Here is a 22,688-nt window from a genome sequence, read left to right as displayed (position 1 = left end):
TTCCAGCCCTGGAGAGGATATTCTGCTTATTCTGCTGCTGCTCGGCAGCGGCTCCGGCCACGCCAGGCCGTGGGCACGGAGCCCACGCCACGGGATTGCCCCGCACACCGGTCAGGGGGAGATAGAGTGCATTAAAAAAAAAAAAAAAAAAAAAAAAGCCCCCCCTAAAAAAATCGTATTTCCTAAAATCAAGCGGAACCGGAGCCTCCCGAATCCTCCGGCGCTTACAGGAACTTAATGGTAACGGAGTTTCTGCGGGCTGAAATTCCCGGCTCGTTTCCTGGCTGGAAAAAATGGCATTAGCAAAGGTGTCAAGGATGTTTCGGGGGAAAGAAAAGAGGGGGGAAAAAAAAGGCGGGGGGGAAAGGGGGAAGGTCTCCCCGTACGCAGGAAGACAGTCAGCAGCAGCATTCCCTAAAATCCCGGCGCCGGCCTGCTTTTCTCCAGCAGACAATTAATTCTTCTCCAGGACATAGGAATCTAAATGAGCTTCCCTATTCTCACGATTGCTCTATCTCCTTCCCCCCGAAGCTTCAAAGGCGGAGAAATCCTTCCAATTCACCGATATTCCTTATAAATCTGTAGATGTGGATCTGCCCCGCAGCCAAGCTCCCGAGGTGGCGAATTGTCATAGAAATTGGGATTTCCCCCTCCCCCAAACCCCCCCCCCGCTCCCCGGGGGCCGGCGGGGTTATGGCAAAGCCGGAGGGCACATGTTAGGGCTTTGATAAATGCACTTTAATGAGATTTTGGAAATTATTGCCCATAGTGGTGGAGGCAGTGGGGTACGGGCACAAAGCCGGGAGCCCGCAGCCCCCCGACCCACATTTTGTCTTATTTAATTCCCCCCCTGCGCTGGGGGGGAGCTGTAAGCCTGGCCCGGGGCTCCCTTCCCCTTTCCAGTCTATTCTAAACCGGTTTATTCGCCGGACAAACGGGGGTGGCCCCCCGGAGCCCCCCGGCTCTGCCCGTCCCCGTCTCTAATGATTAAACGTGTCCCAACGAGATTAAGCTTTGTCAGAAATGATTTTTTTCCTCCTCGGCCTGGCAGTGCCGGCCCGCTGGCCCCGGGGCGAAGGCAGCTCGGCGGGATTTACTCTCTTATCTGAATTCGCTCCGCGCTCCGCGGAGGGCTCCGCGCCCCGGCCACCGCCGGCTGCGGGTGGCGAGTGGGGGGCGCGGGGAGCCTCGGGGGCAGCCCCCCGGCGTGGGGGGACCAGGGCTGGGTGGGGACGGGCCCACCCGCGTGGGCTCGGCTCCAAAAGCCGGCACCGAGCAGGGGACACACGCGTGGCACGGGCAGGGAAGGGAAGGGGTGAAGGAGGAGGAGGGGGCACCGCCGGGGCCGGGGCCAGTCCCGGTCATTCCCGGTCCTCTGGCGGACTCTGCCGTCGCGGCTGAGAAGTGTCCCACGGCCGGGGCAGGGGGGAGCGCCCCGGGCTCCCCTTCCTAGCGGTGCCTCGGCCCCGCTGTCACCCGCGACCGTGACCGTGGCCGTGTCGCGGCCGCGCCGTCGGGGCCGGGGCCGCGCCCCCTCGGCGCTCAGCACCGGCTCCTACCTGCGCGGCCCCCCCGCCCTCCAAAGCGCCTTCCCACCTGCTGCTCCCGCCCCTGGTGACCCCTCTGTCCCCTCTGTCCCCGGGGCTCACCCGGCCGGGGGCTCCAGCCCGGGGTCCCCCCGCTCCCTGCCGGGCTCACCTGGGCGGGTCCCTGCGCGGGGGGAGCCCCTGGCCGCCCCCCGGCACTCACCTGGGCGGGGGTCCCTCGGCGGCCGTGTCCCCCCGCTGTCACCCGGGCAGGGGTCCCCGTGCGGGAGTGTCCCCCCGCCGTCTCCCGGGGCTCACCTGGCCGGGGGTCCCGAGGCGGGGGGTCCCTAGGAGGGGGGGCTCCGGCGGCGGCCCCCCGCCTCCCGCATTGTCTCCGCCGTGTGCCGGGGCCGCTCCTCGTCCCTTCGGCCTCACATCCCCCGCGCCGCTCGCTGCCGTCCCCGGCGGCTGCCGCCGGGCGGAACACCGGCCATATGCTCCGCGGCCATAAATTGGGAAGAAGCACAAACACGCCGGTTCCTGGGTGGCTCTTTTAAGGCTGAGCCGGCCCCTCTCTCCCCCCGGGGGGCAGAGCCCTCCCCTCGGCCCCCCTTCCCCAGAGGAGCCGCTGGCTGCGGGCCCCGCCGGCCCCCCCCGGGCCCAGCCCCGCACCCCCGGGCCGGCCGGGCCGGCCGCCGCTCGCCGTGCGCGGATGGCTCGGTAGCCAGGGCGCCGCGCAGCCAAGCAGCCAGATGTGGCACGTTAGGGATGCGGGGAGGCTCGTTTACATTAGATACGCCGCCGATCCGGCCGCTGATAGCGCCGGTGCGCGGGAGACCCGAGCCGCGCCGCCACGGCCGCCTCCGGGCCGCTGCCCCCTCCCCTGCCCCCGTTCTCGGGGTCCTTTTTTGGGTTTTAAGGTGATTTTTAAAAATTGTTATGATTAGGAAGGGAGGCGAAGGGGAGGATTGAGTTGGTGACAGAGGGTGGTGCTGCCCGACTTCCCTGAAGGGTGAAGAGCGGTCATGGAATGCTGGAAACATCCTGAGTCGAGGCTCACCGAGCCCAGCTCCTGGACAACCCCAAAAAACACCCCACGTGCCCCAGGGCGTTTTCCAAACATCCCGAGCCCGGTGCCGCGGCCGCTTCCCAGCGGTTCCTGACTGCAGGAGGCTCCCGCCAAAGGTACGATCCCACCGGGATTCCAGAGAGGATGGAGAGCTCCCAGCTGGCCACGAGGGCTTCCTGGGCATCCCATGTCCCTTCCAAAGGCTTCGTGGGTGACATGCCAACACCGCTGGCTGCTGGGGGCAGAGGGAAGGCGACAGAGCCTGTTCAGAATCCCACCTGACCCGGATCCTCCCCAGCACCTGCCCCGTTCCTGGAAAGACCTTGGAGTGCTGTGTGAAAGTCCCAGGTCAGATATGGCTCGGTGAAATCCCCTGCTTACAGGCAGCTCCAGCAGAGCTGCCCGCAGATAAAGTGATTGATCCCCACACCGATCAATACAGATCTCATTCCAGGCAATTTATAACTTTGCCAAGCTTGTTTTGTTTGGATGAAGTGCCCGGATTGCTGAGCCAGGCAGTGAAACGGGGGGAGAAAATAATTGTGCAATTTTATGTCACCCACATAAAAATACCAATCAAATGACGGTGATTTGCAGACGTATTTATTTGCATAAATAATCTTAATTTGCATAAATCTGCAGGGTCTTCGCTTTCACAGCAGGAAATTCAGGCTGGATGTCCAGGACATGTCTCGCTCCATTCCTAGGGAATGCTGCCCAGAGGGATTGGAACTCTCTACGTTTGGTTATAAACCAGCTCCAGCTCCTGCCTCCCCTCATCCAGGAAGGAGGGAAAGTGCAGGAAAAGGCAAGGGAGCAGGAGCTGCGTTTGGGCCCCCACAGGCATTCCTTGGGACAGCTGTCCTGGGCTGTGCTGTAAACCAGTTCCAATTTATGAATATGAACTCCCTATTTAATTAATAAACCTATTTTTATTCATTATTTTTACTTTGAAGGTGTTTTGGCACCTGCTGTGTGGATCTCACCACGCCCCAGAGCTGCTGGAACCAAACCAGCAGGCCAGGGACTGGAGAGTGAGGCTGGTTTCACTCAGACTTGGAAATTTAGCCCTTTCTGCTCCTCAAACATCCCGTGTGGAATCTCCTGGAGGCGTTGGGGTGAAGGTGGGAGGTCTGGACTCCAGTCTGGGGAGGCTGGAATGGGCTCCATCTCATGATGGGGTGCTTATTCCCAAGTATTTGCTGTCACTCAACTCTCGAGCAGAGTCCGCTGGTGCCTCTTTGTGTCCCAGGACTGGGAGTGGCCTGGAAGCTCTGGGCTTGGAATGTCCAGGTTGGGTGAAACACCCCCAAAATTCCCTGTCTGAAGGGATGTATTTCCACTTGTCATCCACAGCCCTTTCCCAAAAGTGAAGGAATCCAGAGTGCCCCAAGCACAGAGCTCGGGAAGGCAGCGCCGGGACATGGCAGGGAAGAGCAAGACCTGGGGAATCTGGGCTGAGTTCCCTATTCCAGCCTGGTTTGCAGAGGGAATTAAAAAGATGCCCGGTCCACCAGAGCAGGGAACATGAGGGAGGAGACAGGAGCAGGTGGAGGGGCTGGGGGAGCACCCCCACACCCCCACACCCCACTTTACAACCCTGGTGTGTTTGAGGAGCCCGAGCCGTGTCCCTGTGCCGGGCTGGGCGCACACCTGGGGGTGACAGATGGCCACGGGCTGTCCCCAGGCTGAGCACACAGCACAATCTGCTGCAGCTCGCTCCAGCTCCTGCTCCTGGCACCTGGAGCAGGGCAGGGAAGGAGGAAACCTGTGTGGAGTGAGGTGGGGATTGCCCCACTTAGACAGGTTTGGGCTGGAAGCAGGCACCCACTCTTCACTTTGTAAAATACAGAATTGAATTTCATTTTATTTCACATTATTCTGCTTTTCCTGGCACCTTGGGATGGAGCAGGAGCAGGTGCTGGTGGGAGCTGGTGGAGACACAGCAGCCCCAGGTTGGGACACCAGCTTGGACATGGGAGGATGTGTGGGCTGTGGGGGTCCTGTGACAACAGCAATTTTGGGGACACCATGGGGACACCGTGACCTTGGCCTCATCTCACCTGTCTGAGAGCAGGGGAGGTTTCCCAGCATTTCCAAGTGGAGGCCCATGTTCCTGGGGAAGCAGAGGAAGCAGGAGGATTCCTTGGTGACACCAATGATATTCCCACTCAAACTGGTTTTCTCCTCCCCTCTTCCCCTGTCTCCACAGCCAACCTTGGTCCTGCCATGCACACCCAACTTTTTTGATGGAATTCTCCACTGCAGTGTAGGGCTTGGAATCCCTCTGGAAGTTGCTCTGGATGGATTTAGCTCCCAGCACCCTGCCATGGAAAGCATCTGCTCCAACTGCCCTGTGCCCACCCACACTTACAAATGACGACTTTTGCCCGGGACGCTTCGCCCAACTCCACAAATCCTGCAGGTGAAACAGTTCCCTGGTGGGAAAAACCAAGCAGGGTGGGGGAAAAAAAAAAAAAAAAAAGGCAAGCCAAGTGACAGTGATGCCACAAAGCCTGGGAGCGAGGCGGAGGCCCCGGCGAGGCGCAGATAAGGAGCGCTCGTGCCGTATCGCGGGCACCCCATCAATCACGCGTCCGTCTCCCACCGCCCGGACCCCGGCAGTGGTGGGAATGCTGTCAGCCAGGATCAGCCTGGATCAGCCTGGATCAGCCTGGATCAGCCAGGCTGCTGCTGGGAATGCTGCACCCAAGGGGAGACCGCAGTGGTGGCGTCGAGACCGGCGGGTGGCTTCCTGGGAAGGGAGCAGGCAGGATTGAAGCCAGTGTTGTCCCCAGTGGAGACAGGGCCTTCCTAAGCAGGGAAGGTTTAGAATGGATATTAGGGAAAGGTTTTTCATCCAGAGGGTGGTCAGGCACTGAACAGGCTCCCTAGGGAATGGTCATGGCTCCAGCTCCAATCAGGGCTGCTCAGGGTGGGGTTGTTGGGGTGTCTGTGCAGGGCCGGGAGCTGGAATGGATGATGGGGTGGGTCCTTCCAGATCAGCATATTCCATGATTCTCTGATACTCTGGGAGATCAGAGTGCTGCTGGGCTCATTTTCCATCTGAACTTGCCTGTCACTAATGGCTTCCACGTGGACAATCTTGATGGGAGCATTGGCTGCTGACCCTCCCAGGAATTCCCTGTGTGCCACAGTGGATCCCAGCGGGAGCAGGTCAGCAGTGCCATGTGCCCCTAGGACACTCCTGGGAAACCCTGCCACATCCCAAGTGACAGCGTGGCAGAGCTTCAGGGGCTCCTTGAAGCCAGGCTGGGAGGGGCTCATTCCCAGGTTCTTCCACTTCTGTGGGAATGGCTGATAGGAAAAGTGGGATCCCAGTGGAACAGGGCAGCTCTTGTGGGGTGGGAGGATGGATAAACTCTGTCCCTGGGGTCTCTGTGCCTCGGAACCCAACCCTGAGGGAAGTTCCTGCCACAGCCATTCAGCCAGGAAAAGGAGAACGTGAGGAGGAGGAGGATGAGGAGGAGGGAAGCACACACAGAATGAGAACGGGACATGGATTTGTGGGAGACATCTGGGGAAGACACAGGGAGCCAGGGGGCTCTGAGCAGGACTTGGCCCACTCAGGATGACCTGGAGGTGAAGCACCCCAGCTTTCCCTCACCCCTGATCCCAGGGCAGGCCCCTCCCTGTCCACCCTCCCTCCCTCCCTGCTCTCTCAGTGCCCCCTGAAGGGTTCATGAGCCCTGCCTGGCCCTGCTCAGTTTTGGTGCCTCCCCTGGCAGCTGCTGGCGAGCAGAAGGTGAGGGAGACGTGGCAGAGCTGTTACACATTAACCGGGACAGCGGCTGCTCTTTCCTCCTGTCCGGGAACCATCCCCAGCCCCGGGCTGCTCTGGCTAATGTGTAATCCCAGCCCTCGCTGCTCCTTCCCACCAGGATGTCCCAGTAGCTAGGCTGGCTCAGGGAGGTGGGGAGTGCAGGGAAGAGTATTTGATGTCCTCGGCTTTTATGGATAAATGTTTTTCCAGCACCCCTGTATGCTTCCTTGTGGGCACAGATAGGCCCGAGGGACAAAAACACCAAGCCCGACTCGCACAGAGACTGTTTTCCTGTTAAATCCTGCTCATTTTCCCGTTAAATCCTGCTCATTTTCCTGTTAAATCCTGCTCGTTTTCCTGGGAATGGTGGGAGCTGGACTGCTGGAGTCTGTGCAGCTCCCTCGGGATGCTCAGCTCAAGGTGTTGGGTGGCTCATCCCCACGCAGCCACTGCCAGGCACAGCCCTGCCACAGGGATAACTAAAAATACCTGGGTTATGTCTTTTCCTAAGTGGGACTCAGGCTTTTTGGGCTGTAGAGGTGCCTTTAGGGATGTTCCCCTTTTTTTACCCATTCAGACTTGAATTTCTGGGACTCAAGCCCCAGGAGAAGCAGGAGAAGCCATTGGGAAGAGGGGATGAGTGGGGATGGAATCCTGCAGTTCCAGCAAGAAAAATGTGCCCATTTTGACTGTTTTTTTCTCCCCCTCCTTTTTTTTTTTTCCTTTAATAAATTCAGCATTTGTGTTGGATAATGTCCATTGAGGGCTTGTTTCCTCCTCTCAGCTCCTCTAAGTAGTTCCAGCAAGAAAAATGTGCCCATTTTGACTGTTTTTTTCTCCCCCTCCTTTTTTTTCCTTTAATAAATTCAGAATTTATGTTGGATAATGTCCACTGAGGGCTTGTTTGCTCCTCTAAGCAAACTGCTGCAGTAGTAGGTCACATTTGTACTAATCAGGATGCTGAATGCTGCCTCTAATCCAAAGTTCTCCATCAAAGGGAAGGTTCTGAGTCATGTAATGAATATCAGGAGGGTTCTGCTCTTCAAAGGTGGAGAAAAGTTGATTCCTTTTGAGATAAAACTCGCTGTTTGAAAAAAAGATAATTGGAAGTAAAGCTGAAAGATTTCCTTATCACCAAATATTATTCACAGCAATAGCAAGGTCTGGTTTCCTCCCCCCTGGAAGGCTGGGGGCCCAAAAAACCCCAATTTGAGTGAGAGACAGAGAAGAAATTGGCTGGATTTGGGATTTTCCAGGAATTTGGGGGCCTTGGAAATACTCCTGGCTGGGAGTGTGGAGGGGCTGCTTCTTGCCTTTGCTGAGAGAGGAGCGGTGTTGGCAAACCTGGCTCCATCCCCAGGGATTTGCTGTAAATTTGGGGGGAAACTGGGAATTACATCAGCCTTCAAAGCAGGGAGGCCTTAAAAAGGAGGAAAAATACATGGAAAAGAGGGGAAAATAGGACCACCAGCACTCTGAGCTGTACAATTAGTGCCCCATCCCTGGGAGTCTCCTAGGCCAGGTTGGATGGGGAACCTGGGACAGTGGAAGGTGCCTCACGGGAGGGGGTGGCACTGGATGAGATTTAAAGGCCTTTCCAATCCACACCGTTCTGGGATGTTTCCATGAGCTCCTCCCCAGCCCAAGCTTTTCCAGGGGGCAGGGATGCAGGTGAGCTGGTGCAGCTCCTGGCTGGGGATTAGCTGGGTGCTGAATGCCTGACCTGTGCTGCTCTGAGGGTAATTACTGGGCTGCGCGGGAGGCAGGAGATTCCTGGGCTTTTCCTCACCGTGCTGAACCCATCTGGGATTTTTTCCCTCTCAGGTAACACTCAGAGGCGGTGGAAGGAAACCGAAGGAGCTTGGAGTCCCTTTTGTGCTCTGCGCCTCTGTAATCTCAGGGTTGATTTAAATGTTCTCCTCGCGGTCATTTCCCGAGCCTCTCTCCCTTTTCATGTCCGACATCTCGTGTTGAATAACTCCTCGGGCTCTGTAATTTCGGGATCAACAACGACGCTGACAATGGAGAACAAATTACACAGGGAGAGCAGCCCGCAGCCCCAGCTTTATTCTGCTGCGTGTGTGCATCCCTAATCCAAATTAACACCGAGATCAACTTTCTCCCGGGCTGCTCGGGCTCGGCTTTGCACAAAAGGCAGAGGTTCGGCCGCGTTAAATAACTGAGAGCACCTCGGGGCTCAGGAGGAAAACACGTGGCTGCAGGGGGGAGAGCAGAGGTTCTCTGGGAAAGAGGCGAGATCGGGGACGCAGGAAAAGGAGTTGGGGCTTCTGAAGTCAGGCTCTTTGGCTCCCGTTTCTCCAGTTCCCAGCAGCAGGATGGAGCTGGCGGATGCTTCCACTGGAAGGGGAAGTCTGTGGATGTGGAATCTCGGTTTTCCTTGGGTTTAGAGCTGATCCGAGATCGGGGATGCTCAGGCGGTGTTTTATCCCCAGCGGGGCATCCTGTGGGATGCAGGTGCTCGTCCTCTGCCTTCCTGCCTCTCCCTGAACCAGCAAACAAGAGGAGGATGATTATTTGTAAAAAATAACCTAAAAACCCACAAGAAACCCCAGCAGAGGCATCAACTGCCTCGCCCTCAGTGTCCACAGCCCAGGCTCACCTTGGGTCTCCGTGTTTGTGATTCCAGGGCTCGGCGCTGCTCCTGAGGCACAGCCACGCCAACTTGGCCCTGAAACCCCCACAATTTGGGGGCTGCAGCCCCGGCTGCTGTCCCCCACCCCTGGCCACCGTCTGTCCCCGCAGGGAGGTGTCACTCAGGTGGGCAGCAGGGCTCGGAGCAGCTCCGGGGCTGCGGGGCTGCTCATTACTCACCGAGGCAGGAGCCTGTCCGCAGCCAGGGGAGGAGATGACAGCCAGGGGAGGAGATGACAGCTCGATGAGAGAGCTTCAGCGACTCGTTCTTCACGTGCTGGCCACCTGGCATATTTGCCTTGAACTTCCCAGCACTCGCTCCAAAAGCCCTGCATTATTTTCCTGAAGGACGCCCGAGATAATTTTATTCAGCACGGAGCGAATTCTGGGGCTGTCTGTAAAAGAATAAATGAAGAGACTTAAAGCGGCGGAGGACGTGAGATGTGTCAGCGCGGCGGCTCGCTGAATATGCAGCGAGTCCTCCTCAACTTCAGGGGAATTGAAGAGCTTGAAATAAATGCACAAAAAAAAAAAAAAAAAAAAAAAAAAAAAAAAAAAAAAAAAAAAAAAAAAAAAAAAAAAAAAAAGTGAAGCAAGTGCATTACCGCGGTGGCAGGTGTCAAGTGACTCGGCGTTTTAACATTTTCATTATGCTCGACGAGAGTAAACAGCGAAGCCAGCCAAGGTTTTTCCTCCCTAGAAATTGCGTTTGGGTTCCTGAACGCCTCGTGGTGAACCCGGAGCCAGCACGAAACTCCCGGGAATGGGTGTGGGAAGCTGGGTTTGTTCCCAGGGTGACAAGTGTGGAGATGGATTTGTCACAGCTCAGTTCCCCATCCCTTCCTCAGCCCCTGCCAAAGGAAGGGCTGGATCCCAGCGCCCAAAGCTTTGGGAAGTGTCTGGGGAGGCTTCCCAGCTTTTGGGGCCTCTTTAGCTGCAGAAGACCCAGATCGTGCTGGATTTGGCCCCTGTGACACAGAGAGAGGTTCCGGTGGGATTAGGGACCTGCTGGGTTTTGGGACTCCCACTGGAGACCAGTCCAAGGTGTCCCTTGGATTCCTCTGGAGGCTGGGAAGTTCTGGGTGCTTGGAGAGCCTTGGGGAAAGGAGTTTTGCTCTGGAGGCTGACGCGCAGCGATGATGCTCCCAAATGATGTTTTCCCTGGCGCTGGGGATGGAATGGTGACCGGCAGAGCCGCCCGCGGGTGGGTGCTGGCACATGAGGGCCAGGAGCTGCTGTGGGTCACCCACCGGCCGCACCGGAGCTTTCACCAGTGAAGGACGGCTGGAAAACTCGGGATGAGCTCCAGCTCGGGCGGGATGAATGAGCCGGGGCTGGAGGCGCCCACGGCACAAAGCGGCGGCTCCTTTGTGCCTGCCTGGCTCGGGAGCTCTCGGCGTCCGCCGCGGGCTGAAGTGGCTCTTGGGCTGTTTAAAGGTTGAGTGCTGCTGCTCCGAGTGACGGGAGGCAGATTCGGTTAAATAAACACGGCGGCTTAGAGAGAAATTGAAGGTGACGCGGAGAGCTGGAGCAGAATTTAATGTTGGCAGCCGCGTTCCAGCGCGGCTCTCCAGCCGCATCCCTCTGGAAATGGCCGGGACACACTCCCTGGAACGCTGCGGAGGGGGAATGGGGAGGCTCGGAAGGGTGTCACAAACAGGGAACCCGCTGCAGGGAACCCGCGGTGTTGCTGCTGGTGATTCCTGGGCGTTTCACGCCGCCCCTGAGCTCCGGGAGGGCGCCGGGCTGTCCCCGTGCCCTGTCACACCGCGAGGCCTTGCAAAAGCCACGGTGTCCCTGAAGGTTTGGATTCAGAGAGGGATTTTTTTGGGGGGGCCTGGGCTGCGGTTTGCTCGGGAGCTGGAGCAGGTCTCCCTCCTGTTCTCTGCCCCGTCAGCACATGGAAAATCCCCTGGAGGCAGAGGGAGGAGAATCCCAAAAGTTGGACCAGAAGTTTCCCCTCCTTCTGCAGCCTTTGTCCCAGGGGAAAAATCCCACTGGATTTTCCTGTGGCGGGAACTTTCCAACCCAAATATCTGATGGTGTTGAAGCAGAATTGTTTCTCTGCTCCGAGGATGCTCCTGGTACAGCCCCCTCCGTGCCGGTGGAATTCCATCCTGGAATTCTCCAGAGCAGGGATAATGCAGGGAATGGCTGAGGGAGCCTGGTCTCCTTTCTTAAATGCCATCAATTCCCAGGCTGAGGAAGTGTGGGCAGAGATCTCGGCACTTCAGGTGCCTTTGGCAAAAAACCCCAGAGTTTTGGTCAATACCAGATTCCCAAAACAGCTGCGGTGCAGAGCAAAGGAATTTTGGTTCCTTTTTTTGTTTTTCAATCCAAAGCTCATGGAACGCTCCCACCTGGCGTGTGCTGCTCCTCAGAGCAAAGCTCGAGGCTCTGCTGCTCCTTGCCTTGTGCCAGGGTCTACACTGATGGATTTGGAGTTTTCCAAGCCTCGGGAATTCTGGTGTGCAGGGAAGGAGGGACCTACAGGACTCCCTGTTTCGCGAGGGGAGGAGCTGGGGAATTTCTCAGTGCCTCGGTAACAGTGCCACTAAAAATCCCATGGAAGGAAAAGGTTGGATGAGGCCTGGAGCAACCTGGGATAGCGGCATTGTCCCTGCCCATGGCAGGGGGCTGGAATGAGATGGGCTTTAAGCTCCTTTCCAACCCAAACCCTTCTGGCATTCCATGGCAAAGAGAGGTTTTGGCGCATGGAGAGGAGGCCGGGGCTGGAAGCGCTCTGGGAATGTGGCAGCAGAGGATGGGCGGGACAAGGAGCGCCAAGGAGAGGAAAGGAGCAGGAAAAGGGACGGGGGGCTGCGGGATAACCACACGGCAGGGGGGGATGCTGGCCCAGCTCCTCTGTCGCTGTCGGCCCCACCCGTGGCGGGGTGTGACACGGAGGGCACAGCGCGGCTCAGCCCTGCCGCCACCGCCCCCGGGTGACAGCGGTGGCACCCGGGGGTCCCCAGCGCAGGTGGAGAGGGGCCCGGCGGGCAGGGAGCCGGGTCCCCGTGTCCCCTCGGAGTGGCAGGGGGCTCCGGCAGGCAGCGGGGCCGCGGATGTCGCGATCTGCGCTGACACCGTGTGGCCGCTCCCCGCATCTCGCCCCGGCGCCCGGCAAGGCGGATTTCAGCCCAAACGGCCCCGAAGTGTCCCCAAAGTCACCTCCGAGCCCAGGGAAGTGTCGCCCAATGGGGGCAGGAGGTGGCCCTTGCCACGCTCCCCTGCCAGCCTCGTGCCTGGATCCCTGCATCCCTCAAAACGGGCTGGATTTGGGCACTTTTAGCGCTTCCCAATGAGCTGGATTCAGGATTTTTGGTGTGGTTTAAAACGAAACGTGGAACATTTAGACAAACTACCAGAAGGGATTTTTATTGCGGGATTAGTGAGGCCCTGGCACAGGGCGCCCAGAGGAGCTGTGGCTGCCCCTGGATCCCTGGAAGTGTCCAAGGCCAAGTTGGAGCCACCTGGGACAGTGGAGGTGGAACAAGATGGCGGCAGGGAGGTGGAACAAGATGAGCTTTAAAGTGCCTTCCATCCCAAACCATCCAGAGATTTCCCAGAAAGGCCTGCCTGGCCCGGGTATCGCCGGTCCAGGATATTTTTAATTCCCCCTGTTCCCGCCAGGCAGCTGATTTGGGGAGGACAAGGACCTTTTATCTCCCCTTTCGGCAGGCACGAGGCCCTGGAGAGGAACCATGCCCGATGCATTCAGCCACTCTTGGAAAAAGCCCTTTCTCCTCAGCCTTTTCCAGCCACAAGGATTTGGCAGGGAAGAGCCTGGCTCTGCCCATCTGGGGGCAAAGCTGCAGATTTGGGATGCAGCTGGATGGGGCTGGGGGCTGCACACAGGCAGGGGGGTCTTGCTGAGTGGAAAATGAGCTTATTCTTCATTTCTGCAGCACAACCCCATGGATAAAGGCAGGGAGAATCTTACCCAGCGCTTCCAAGCGGGGCAAAATTTTAGGATAGATGTCCCCTCACCACGCCAGGAGCCCCGAGGGCGCTCGCCGTGCCGGTCCCCTGCGGAGCAGAGCTGAAGGAAGACTTGTAGCTCAGGAAAGAGCCCCAACAATGGACAATGGAGCCGTTTGAGGGACAACAAACAACTTTCTGCCCTGTGAGTTTGTCCCGCCGCAGTCACGGGGTGAGCGCAGGGCATGAATGGGGGCTGTGCTCCAGGGAGCCAGGCTTTGCCCCGCCACCCCACTTCAGATGCTCGGGTGTTAATGTTTTGTCACAGGATCAGGGCCAGAGAGAGAGCGGGGACAAAAGGAGCACATTTGCTGTCAAAAAAAAAAAAAAAAAAAAAAAAAAAAAAAAAAAAAAAAAAAAAAAAAAAAAGGAGGGAGAAAGGGCTTAAAAATAAGGCATGGATGGGAAAATATGAATATTCCAAGAAAAAGGGTCTGAACCTCTCCCAGGGAGGCTGGTTTGGAGCTGGAGTACTGGGGACGCTCCTTTAGCAGGGAATTCAGGGTTCCAAGGTGACATGGTGGGGTTGGGAAGCTGAAATCTCTGCCCAGTGCTGTGCCCTGGGGATTGGGGGTGCCTGTATCCCTGTATCTAGGGCGCCTCTGGATCAGGAGCCTTTGGCTGGAGCAAGTCCTGTGGAGAAAGGCTGAAAGGGCAGAAAGTTTGGGATGAAAGAGTTGTGGGATCTCCCGTTCCCTCTCTGTGCTCTGCCTCCAGCCCAGCTGGGATTCGGTAGCAGCTCTGGGCAGGAGCTGTAATGAGGTGACAGAAAGACAGATCCTGCTGGAAACAGGGAAAACGAGGCAAAGATTCCTTCCTCCCAGATTCCAGGCCTGGCTGCCAGATGGAGCAGGGCCGTGCTGTCCCTGGAAGCACAGCAGGGTGCTTGGGTGAGAGGTGCTGGGGCTCCTGGGCTCTGCCTTGCTGCATTCCCTGGGAATGAGCTGCGAGAATTGGAGAGCCCACAGGAAAGTTAGAGGTTTGGTTTTTTTCCCCTGCAGTCTGGGAAGCTAAAAATAGAAATAATGCCAGAGGAATAAATATAAACACCCAATCAGCCAAACCAAAATTGAGCAAAGGCAGCACTGGGAAGGGAGACGAGGAAAATGTGCTGGGTTAGGATGTGCTGCTGGCTCTGCTTCCTGTGGGATTTGGCTTTTTCAGGATCCCAGCCCAGTTTTGGGTGTTGTAGGCCTGGGTTTGATCCCACAAACAACTGCTTTTATCCAAGGGAATCAGCAATGGGAAAGCCTTTGATGTTCACGCGCCCCAACACCCGCTTCCTGCCTTTTCCTGCCTTTTGGCATCTGGGATCATGACACTGCCATGGGATTGTCCTGGATGCCAGTGGGATAATCCAGGGACGCTCCACCACGCCGCCAGCCCTGGAGCTGCTTCTCCTGCAGCTGCTGGGGCGAGGTTAATGAGCGCAATTAGCAGAGAGCGCTCTAATTGCAGCCGTCTAGCGGGAGACCGCGCCACCAGCGGCTGCGTCCGGCGCTCGGGTGTCCCTTCGTTAGCAGGAATCGAGCTGTAATTAATTACAGGAGATCTCAGGGATGCAGCATCCCAGCTTCCTGGCAGATCCTGCCATTCCCTCTCCGCCCGAGTGAGGCGGAGTTTGGGGCGACTGGTGGAATTTTGAGCTAAAAAAGGGCGGATTTTAGAGGGAATTGTGCTCTAAGGAAGGTCTGTGGGCACCCACAGCAAACAAAGCCTTGACATCAACCTGGAGCAGCAATTCCCGCAGGGATTTTGGGGCGCAGCTGTGTCCCAAGTGGAATTAGTGCCCACTTTGTCCTGGCAATGCAGCTGTCCTGGGTGATCCCAAGATGTGCCCCACCCCCGCTCTGGGTGACACCATCCATTCAAGTTTATCTCCCCCATGGATCTGAAGCTCTTCCCGATCCGTATCAAAGCCCTTCCCTTGCTTTCCACATGAATAATGAATGCTGGTGCAGCTTCCCATAAATCATCGCCGTTCCCGGTGCCACGGCTACTGTGAGTGCAGACATCTGCATTTCAGACCATGGAGAATGTGGAAAATCATCTCTGCCTTTCTTCCTGCTGGGATCATGGCTTGCTGCTCCCAAGGGAAGGGTGACTCCAATCCCATCCTTGTGGTTTTTGGTCTTCCTTTGGTCATCCTTCGGCTTTCTTTGGTTTTTGGTCTTCCTTTGGAGAATGTGGGCTCCTGGCTTTTCCACGTTGCTGGGACACATCCTGGTGCTGCTCTGGGAGCTTTTCCATGCCCAGCTGTTGCCCAAGGTGCTCCTGGAATGGTCTTGGGAGCTGGAGAGCTCTTTAATCCCTAATGGCATCCAGGGATTTGGGGCAGGTTGAAGCTGGGTGGTTCCTGGGCTGGGGAGGAGTTGGAGGGTGCCCAAGCCACGCTTCCCTCCTTCCTTGTGGATCCATCCTTTGCCCTTGGGAGCAGCTGATCCCTCCTGCCAGCCAGGGCACACCCACCCACACCCCGATTTGCCTCAGAGAAGAGATTTTCCAAGGAGAAGCCACAGCATTCCCTTTCCAATCCGTCCTCTAGGGCCTACAGAGCGCGTTTTCCTTTCCCCACCGGGCCGTGCGCGCAGGTTTGAGGGATTCTCCCTCTTTTCTCCTTCACCTTGGCTCGTCTTTTATCAGAAACCGTTTGGAAATTTATTATTTTTTTTTTTTTCCCAATCCGCGGGCTTTTATTGCGGCTCTGGCTGCGTGCTGAGGAGCCCGTTCTGAAGTGTTCTCGAGGCTCTCATTGTCCCTTATCTCGGGATTGTATCTGGCTGCAATTCATCCGCAGTCATGCTTCAGAGGCGAGCATCTCTCATATGAGGCCCCTTTCATCACGCGGTGACAACTCTTGAATACATCATTATTCAGCGGCGGGGTTGGGAATTATAATCATTAGGCAATTTTTCCACCCCTAATCTGATTTTATAAACTGTTTCTTTTCATTATCTTCGGGCGGCAAACAGTAAATGCATCTGTCTGCCGAGATCCTCCTGATAGCAGTAATAGAAAAACCCAGCCAGGACATCTCGGTGAGGAGGGAGCAGCCCGGCTGCTCGCCCTGCATTCGCACATTCACAGGTTATTTAGGCAGGAATTCGCCCGGCTCAAATTCCCAGAGCTCGGCTCAGCACCGCTGTCGCCCCTCAGGTGAATTTTGGGCCATTTGTACCTTTAAAAATGGAAAAAAAAAAGGAGTGGGAAGGAGGAGATGTGTTCCCGCATGCCATGGCTGTGTTTCCAAGTGAATTTTGGGCCATTTGTACCTTTAAAAATGGAAAAAAAAATGAGTGGGAAGGAGGAGATGTGTTCCTGCATGCCATGGCTGTGTTTCCAAGCAGTTTTTTGGGGAATGAGTGTCCCCTTTCACCTCACAGCCAGGTGAGGGAGATGCCACCTGTATAATATGGGATCCCCCAAGAGATGATGTTTCCTGTATAAAAACTTGGGGTTTTTTTCCCTTTATAATGATGGAAAATCAAATCTCCATGGTTCTTTTCCCCTCGGAAACTTGGGAGAGGCAGCCAAGCTGCTGGGACTGAGCTGGATAAAACCAACGTGCTGCTTCATTAATTCCCTGCTCCTGGAATGTGTGGCACCACGATGCCCAAGATCCATCGGGATTTCAGCCCTCACTGCCCATTTTTGTGTTGGCACAGGTCTCTAAACACAAACGTGGCTGTCACCTGCTGGGTTTGTGGCAGGGACATCGGGATGAGGCCTCCCAGGGGTGACCCTTTCACCTTTTTTTAAAAAAAACATCCCGAATTTGCTCAGAATCGGGCATGGTAGGGAGGCTCCCTCACTGCTGTCCCTGGGATTTGGCAGAGCCTTTCCTGCCCACACAGGGATGAGGAGAACTCCAGAGGTCCCAACCCCATCCCTGTGCCCTCCTGCTCTGCTGTGGCTGTCTCTGCACCTATCCCACCCCACCTTCCAGAGGTGAGAGGAGCGATGGGAATCTTGGAAAGCAGGGTTTGGATTCCCAGGCTGCTTTTTAAATCCCATATTTATTCCTAGAAGTAGGATTAGGATTAAACAAGGAGCTGTGTCCACCCCCTCCTCCTTTGCCAGGAGGGGAAGCACCCCCCACTCTTCCAGCCGCCATGGAAGGGAGGCAATGCTGGAAACTTGAGTGAAATCCCCATTTTCTTCTCCCTTTCCCAAAAAAGCTGAGCCGTGGCTGCCTGGATGCTGCAGCCCAGCAGCGGGAGGAGGGAAGGAGCGAGGTTTGGTGTCTCGTTCAGCTCGGCCGTTGCCAGCCCGGAGCGACAGGAGCCAATAAAACCCTGTTGATCCAAAACTTGGTCCTTGGAGCCGCTAAACCCGGGGCAGATGGCAAACAGATAACCGGGACACTCCAATTTTCCCCTCTTTATTCGGGAGAACAGAAGCGGATAAAGCAGCGCAGGGTAAATACCCGATATTGATTCGAACTCAGGGAATAAATCCGCTCCTTTGGAAAGGCTTGAGGGGAATTCCCCGGCGCAGGGCCGAGCTGGGAGCTCGGGGGTGTCACGGCCCCGTCAGGCTCCTTCCCGGCGCCGGGAATGCCATCGGAAGATGGAGATTGCCATCTCCCGGCGCGGGGAGATGCTGCAGCGCTGCTGGGAGCTGCCTGGCCGGGCTCCCATCCCATGGGAGCAGCCACATTCCACCCTCCGTGCTCTGGGAAGTCACAGATCCCTCTCCCGTTTTGTTCCTCCGCCCCAGGTGCGGTGCTGGAGGATGCTGCGCAGGGAGAGGGAGGAGATCTTGCCGGGTGGGAACACAAATTCCATGGAATGGAGCTCCGGGAAGGCCTTGGAGTGGGAGCATCTCCCAGGGCACAGCGGGATGACACTGGTCCTCATAGGATGGGAATTTGGGAATTTGGGACCTGGGAGAGTCACACCCCCCAGGGCATCAGAGGGATGAGGCTGCTCCTCATGGGATGGGGATTTGGGAATTTAGGATCTGGGACAGTCACATCCCCCAGGGCATCAGAGGGATGGGGCTGCTCCTCATGGGATTTGAGAATTTGGGACCTGGGACAGTCACATTCCCCAGGGTATAGAGGGATGGGGCTGCTCCTCATGGGATGGGGATTTGAGAATTTGGGAATTTAGGATCTGGGAGAGTCACATGCCCCAGGGTATAGAGGGATGGGGCTGCTTCTCATGGGATGGGGATTTGGGATCTCGGGCAGTCCCTGAGCTGCTGGAAAAGGCTCTGGCTGTCCCTGGCTCCACAATGACCGTCCCCATGGCTGTCCCCGTCCCTCTCCCTCCTCGGAGACACCGACAGGACAGAAGGGGACGTGTGTGGGGCAGAGCTGAGTGTCCAGGTGGATCCAGGAACGCCGACCTCTGGCTTTGGACACTGCCCCAGGGATCCATCTCAGCTCAGCCAGGGTAAATATTTGACGAGTGGCACTTGTGCGTGTGCTGGCAGGGACAGGGAGCACAGACCGGGATGTCCCCAGGGATGGGACCTGTCACTTCCCAGTGCTGTCAGCACTCCCTGGGATTTGCCAGGCTGGAATCTGGGCAGGAAGGCCAGGCTGGCTGAGGCCACGCTGCCCAGGGTCCCTGGGGTCCCTGCCTCGAGGTTTTGATGGCACCAGCTGGAAAAGGGCACCCAAACATGTCCTGAGGGTTGGAGCAGGGAATGGCTCGAGCAGGAAATGGCTGGAGCAGGCCCCTTGGGGGCAGCTCTGCTGGCCGTCCCCTCCAGAGCTTTTCCTGCTGGGATGAGAGGATCCCTGGCCCCCGGCAGCTCTGGGAAGCGGCGCTAGAGGGAGCCTCCAGGCTGGCAGCACATTCCCGCCTCTTTTCTCGGTTTTTTCCTCTCTTTTCCCCCTCCAGGAGACTTCCCAGTCAAGGATTCTGACACCTGACCTGTTCCGGAGCTGTGCATGGCGGCACATGATGCTTCCCACTGGAGCCATCCAAAGGTTCTTCCCAAAAACCCGCCCAGCCCTGAGCTTCTTTTCCTCTCCAAAGCTATTTAAAAGGAAAATTTACTTTCTTCTCTTATTTAAAAAATGTAAATCTTTGCTGAAAAAGTACAACTGGGGAGTTGTGCTGACAATCCATAAATATTTCTAATTTTTCCAGAGAAACCTTAGTGAATTTTTATCTCCACTCCCAAACTTCAGATCTTCACATTTCCAGAAATGATGACTGATAGGATAAAGGTGCCTCCCTCACCTCTGCTGGTCTATTTTTTCCTTAAATCCAGTCACAGCTGGGGAGTTGTGCTGACAATCCATAAATATTTCTAATTTTTCCAGAGAAACCTTAGTGAATTTTTATCTCCACTCCCAAACTTCAGATCTTCACATTTCCAGAAATGATGACTGATAGGATAAAGGTGCCTCCTTCACCACTGCTGGTCCATTTTTTCCTTAAATCCAGTAACACTTAAAAAAAAAAAAAAAAAAAAAGAAGAACAAAAAACAAACCTTAAGGTAAAAATCCGCATTCCAGTAACACTTAAAAAAAAAAAAAACAAAAAACCAAACCAACAAACCTTAAGGTAAAAATCTGCATATTGATATTTAATTTTTTTTTCCCCAGAGACTTTTTTCAGGGATGCCTTTAAAGTAATAAACAACTTTTCCTGTTCATGCTGGAGGCCAGGTTGGACAGGGTCTGGAGCAGCCTGGGTTCATGGAAGATGTCTCTGCCCATGGAACAGGATGAGCTTTAAAATCCTTTACCACCCAAATAATTCTGGGCTTCTTTGTGGATATTTGTCCATGTGCTGCTGAATCCAAGAAGCATTTTGGGAATTTAAATGTATTTTATGCCAGCGACACCTTTATGGAGCAGCTCCACCTCTCCTGTCCCTTCTGAGGACCTTGGGTGTCCCATAGCCAGGAATTAGCACAGTGAGATTCCCTTCCAGACAGGGAATCGAGGAGGAATTTTCCCATGGAAAGGGCCGGGTTCCCACCCAGACACCTCTCCTTGTTGCGGCACTTCTGGCACAACCGGTTCCCTCGGCGCGGAGATTGGGATCAAGCCTGAAGTTCAGGCGCTATTGACAAAGATTCTGTCAACAAAAAGGTGTTGAAGGACGGGATATTTGTGGAAGAAGTCACCAAGAGGTGAAAGATATCCCCTTCAGGGGGCCTTTTCCTGCTCGGCAGGCCCCTGCTCGCCGGGGTTTTCCAGGAGAAGCCAGAAGCAGGGATGTGGTGGCTCCATCTCCTGGGCCAGAGCAGCCTTGCCAACATCCACCCGGGATGGAGCAGAACCAGAGCCCTCAGGGAGCAGATCCATGCTGGAAAACTGCCTTGGAGGCTCTACCAGATGGTGTTTGGGGTTCAAATATCCTAAATTAGGCATAGGGAATTGCAGCTCAGTGTGGAGATAGAATGGGCCAGTGGAAAGGGGGTTTCCTTGTGTTCTCTCCAGCTCCTTTTCCTTCCCCCCATTCCAAATCAGCCTGGGATATTTGCTCACTCTTCTTAGGCTCATCATCCCTCTTTTGCTGCCTCTGGAAGGGCTGTGGGGAGCACCCAGAGGCAGGATCCTGGCTGAACCCTCTCCAGAAAAATCCCTCTGGATGGAGGAATAAGCAGGAATAAGGAGCCTTTTTCCATGTGCTTGTGGCTCCCTAAAGGAGTCCCCTCCTTGGGACAGGGACACAGCTTGGGGTCACCCCCAGTCCTGTGTCCCACTGGGAAGAAATGAAGATTTTTGGGGTTGAGATTGGCCAGTGGATGGTGAAGAGGGTGGGTGTGGAGCAATGGAGATCCAAAGGATGGATGGATGGATGGATGGATGGATGGATGGATGGATGGATGGATGGATGGATGTCCCCTGTCACTCTCACTCCCTTAGAAAAATGCAGGAGCCCTTCCAGCTCCTAAGGGAGATGGGAAGGAATCCCAGAGGATTTGGACCACTGGGCTTTTTGAGGAAAATCAATCCTGCTCAGGTTTACTGGCGGCTTTGTTAATCCCGGGGCCAGGAATTTTCTGCAGGAGAGCAGATCCCGTGCGGGTCACTGGCTCTGGGCTTCCTGTCCCCCTGCCCGGGGGCTGGGCAGGAGGAAGTGCCCTGGGGGTGTTTTCTCTCGGGCGCTGGAGCAGAGACAGACGCGGGGATTGTGTCTCCGCCGAGATAAGGATCAGGCAGCCCGCTGCTGTTCTCACCTCAGCCCGCACCGGGATCAGGTAACCTGGCACCAACGCGGCTCTCAGGCTTTTTTCGGACTCCTCCTTCCTCCAGGTGTCCATGCAAGGCCTCCTTTGACTTCCTTTTTATCCCGTTTCCCTCCAGTTTTCTGCAAAGATTTTTTTTTTTTTTTTTTTTTTTTTTTTTTTTTTGGCAGAGGGGGAGGGTGGGCACGGCCCCATGGAGCAGCATCCCCTCATCCCACAGCTCCTTCCCGGGCAGGCTGAGCCACATTTCCCATTTCCCAATCCATCCTATCCCTTATCCCAACATCCTTCTTGTTCCCTGCAGCAGCCAGGCCTGGCAATTGTCTTTTCTAAAGAGGGCAAAACCCTGTTAAAACCCCGAACCCTCCAGGCAGCTGGGAGGAGTCCCGGGGCTGCTGCACGATGTCTGAGCATTCCCAGGGATTCACTGGCTGCAGTCCCACCGTGCTGCACGCAGCCGGCCCCTAATTGCATTGTTTCCGCTGATCCACGAGGAAATTATTTATGGGCACGAGGAGCCTGCTCGGCTTCCAGAGCCTTTCAACTTTATAGGAGTTTTCCATGGGCTGGAGTTTTTTTTGCAGGTTCGGGTTATTTTTACCCCCAAATTAAAGGGGGTTGCTTTCCCTCCCTCCCTCCCTCCCTTGGGGGTTGGGTCTCTCCCTCTCTCCTGGTGGGATGGGATGGGATGGGATGGGTGGCTGCAGAGGGGCCAGCTTTGGCCTCAGCTCGTTTCTCCCCGCTCTCTGCAGATCCTGTTTGTCCTTTGCTCTCCCGGTTCCGAGTGCCAGCCCTGGCACTGCGGATGGATTCCCAGCCCCCCACCAGCACATCCATCCCCAAAGCAAACAATCCCCCCTGGAAAGTGCTGGAAAGGCACATCCCAACCCTAAACATCCATTACCTGGGAATATGAACTGCTGGAGGAGCTCCATTTCCTCTGGCTCCTCCTTAATGGGTACCTGATACCCACAGTGCTTCCACATTGGGAAATTCGCTCCAAGACATAGAATTGCCTGGGATAAACCCCACCAACAGCAGCCTCTCCATCAGGGCAGTCTCTCCAGGCTGGGCTCTGCTCCCCTGTAGGATGCTCCTGCCCCCCAAACCCATTTCCAGGCCATGAGAATGGCTGGATACTTTTGGGAGGAGGGATCCAGGCCTCATCCTGGTCGTGTCCTGCCTGGAAGTTGTTTTCCATGCTCCCACTTAGGTGGGTTCAGGCACACACAGCTTTTTTTGGGAAGGGAGCAGCCTGTGTGGCAGGAATAAACCATCTGAGGTTGCTTTAAGCGCCCCTTGGAGCGGGGCCAGGAGCCCAGGCAAGGAAACGCTGGGAGCTTGTTTTAATTTAGTGGTGTTGAAGTGTTCGGCTGCAATTAAGCAGCTGAAAATTAAACAGAACCAGTCATTAGGGCTGGTGGGACAAGCCCAGCAGACCAGAGGATATAAATTATTTCCAATGGGGAATGCCAGAGCCAGGCTCGGGATGGGGATGGTTCCCCTCCCTGGCTG

The sequence above is a fragment of the Onychostruthus taczanowskii genome, unplaced genomic scaffold, assembly GCF_017590055.1.
Source record: "Onychostruthus taczanowskii isolate IOZ18803 unplaced genomic scaffold, ASM1759005v1 scaffold55, whole genome shotgun sequence".
Classification (NCBI taxonomy): Eukaryota; Metazoa; Chordata; class Aves; order Passeriformes; family Passeridae; genus Onychostruthus; species Onychostruthus taczanowskii.
This window is presented reverse-complemented; position numbering follows the sequence as displayed.